Source organism: Aegilops tauschii, chromosome 2 (assembly GCF_002575655.3).
Source record: "Aegilops tauschii subsp. strangulata cultivar AL8/78 chromosome 2, Aet v6.0, whole genome shotgun sequence".
Lineage (NCBI taxonomy): Eukaryota > Viridiplantae > Streptophyta > Magnoliopsida > Poales > Poaceae > Aegilops > Aegilops tauschii.
The window spans coordinates 620174406-620176657 of NC_053036.3; the positions used below are offsets into that span (position 1 = coordinate 620174406).

A 2252-nucleotide genomic window follows, 5' to 3' on the forward strand; every position below is an offset into this window, starting at 1 on the left:
TGACATCACCGCGGGCGTCAGTTTCACCATGCACCGCTTTAAAGTTGCGAACATCTCACGAGTCCTGATCAGCTTCGCCGCAGATACAACAATGGAGTTGGGTAGCTTCCACTTCTTCTACGTCGCCGCCATCACCTTTCTCACCGTCTATTTGCTCCACTCCTTCCTCCCCACCAAAAAGCGGCCGCGGCGACGGTTGCCGCCTGGCCCGGCGCTGGCGCTGCCGTTCCTTGGCCACCTCCCCTTCCTCAAGCAGCCGCTCCACGCCACGCTCGCGCGCCTCGCCGCGCGCCATGGCCCGGTCTTCTCCCTCCGCCTCGGCTCGCGCCCCGCCGTCGTCGTTGCGTCGGCAGAGGTCGCCAGGGAGTGCTTCTCCTCCGAGCTCGACGCTACGCTCGCCAACCGGCCGCGCTTCCCGTCCTTGCAGGAGGTCTCCTTCGACTACAGGGCGCTCACTGGCGCGCCGCGCGCCGCGTCGCCGTCGTGCACCTCCTCTCCGCGCGCCGCGTCGACCTCATGTCCGACGCCGTCGTCGCCCGGGAGCTGCGCGCCCTGGTGCGCCGCCTCGCGCGCGTTGCCGCGGGTGGCGCCGCGAGGGTGGAGCTGAAGCGGCGGCTGTTCGACCTCTCCCACAGCGTCCTCATGGAGGCCATCGCGCGGAGCAGGAACACCTACTCCGACGACGGAGCGGACATGTCCCAGGAGGCGCGGGAGATGAAGGACATCGTGGACGCCATCGTGCCGCTCGTCGGTGTCGCCAACCTGTGGGACTACCTTCCGGTGCTGCGCTGGCTCGACTGGCGAGGCGTCAGGCGGCGGCTGGCGGACGCAACGAGCCGGAGGAACGCCTTCATCTACAAGCTCATCGACGGGGAGAGGCAGAAGCGGTTGAACGCTGCTGCGGATGCCGCCGACAAGCAGCAGGAGGAGGAGGAGCAGAGCATGATCGGCGTCATGCTCTCGCTGCAGAAGTCAGAGCCCGACCTGTACACGGACACTTTCATCGCCGCCCTCGTCGCCGTGAGTCTCTCTCGCAGCATCCATGTTTACCATTCAAGCTCTCGTGATTATTTGACACTACTGTAATTTTTTGGTGTTTGAAATTGGACGGAAGAATCTTCTTGGCGCCGGGACAGAGACGACGTCGACGACGACGGAATGGGCGATGGCGCTGCTGCTGAACCACCCGGCGGTGCTAAAGGAGGCACAGGAAGAGATCGACACGCACCTCAGCCTCATCGGCGAGCCGAGCCGCCTCCTAGACAAGAAGGACCTGCCCCACCTTCCTTACCTCCACTGCATCATCAGCGAGACGCTGCGGCTGTGCCCCGCCGCGCCGCTGCTGCTGCCGCACGAGGCCGCCGCCGACTGCCAGCTCCACGGGTACGACGTCGCCGCGGGCACGATCGTGCTCGTCAACGCATACGCCATCCACCGCGACCCGGCGGCGTGGGGACCGGCGCCCGAGGAGTTCAGGCCGGAGAGGTTCGAGCATGGCAGCGCCGAGGGGAAGGTCATGATGCCGTTCGGGATGGGCAGGCGCAAGTGCCCCGGGGAGAGCCTGGCCATGAGGACCATGGGCTTGGTTCTTGGCACGCTGATCCAGTGCTTCGATTGGAGAAAGGTCGGGGACGAAGAGGTCGACATGGCCGCGAGTTCCGGGACCGTCATGTTCAAGGCCGTCCCTCTGGAAGCTCTCTGCACACCGCGTGCCGGCATGGATACTCTTCTTCAGAAGATGTAAACTTAAATGGTACTGTACTACTGTAGGAGTACGATAGAAGGAATAATCGGCACAAAGAGATACGTATAAATGTGGATGTTCTGTTTACTACGCATTGCATAGCTGTACCTTTCAGGAATATATGCAGGTATTGCAAATTTGCGATCTTGTTTTATTTGAACTTCTGCAGATACCAAAATACGCTACAAATTCTGATGTTGTTTATGCCTTCAGAGTCAATTTCTTTCAAGCAGTCGCTTGTACTTTTCTGGTCAGGTCAAAGCAAGTGGTTCAAAGCGAATTGTTTTGCAACACTGTGACAACCTTTCCAGTTTCCACCTACCAAAACACTCACTGCCCACATAGGAGAAAAGATGCACTAAAACTATATCTTACAGTTACTCATAAAGGAAAGAAAATACAACATATCTTAAACATCCAAGGGCATCTCCGACCCTGACTTCCAAAACGGACACGGTGTTCGTCCACGGCCTGCACGGTTGGATGGACGGCTCCTAGGTCCGGATGG

General features: G+C 59.9%; 1 pseudogene; it reads left to right on the plus strand.

Annotated features, from left to right (window-relative positions):
* Nucleotides 1-91: 91 nt before the first annotated feature.
* Nucleotides 92-1936, plus strand: LOC109753593 (cytochrome P450 81Q32-like; annotated as a pseudogene).
* The last annotated feature ends 316 nt before the right edge of the window (nt 1937-2252 follow it).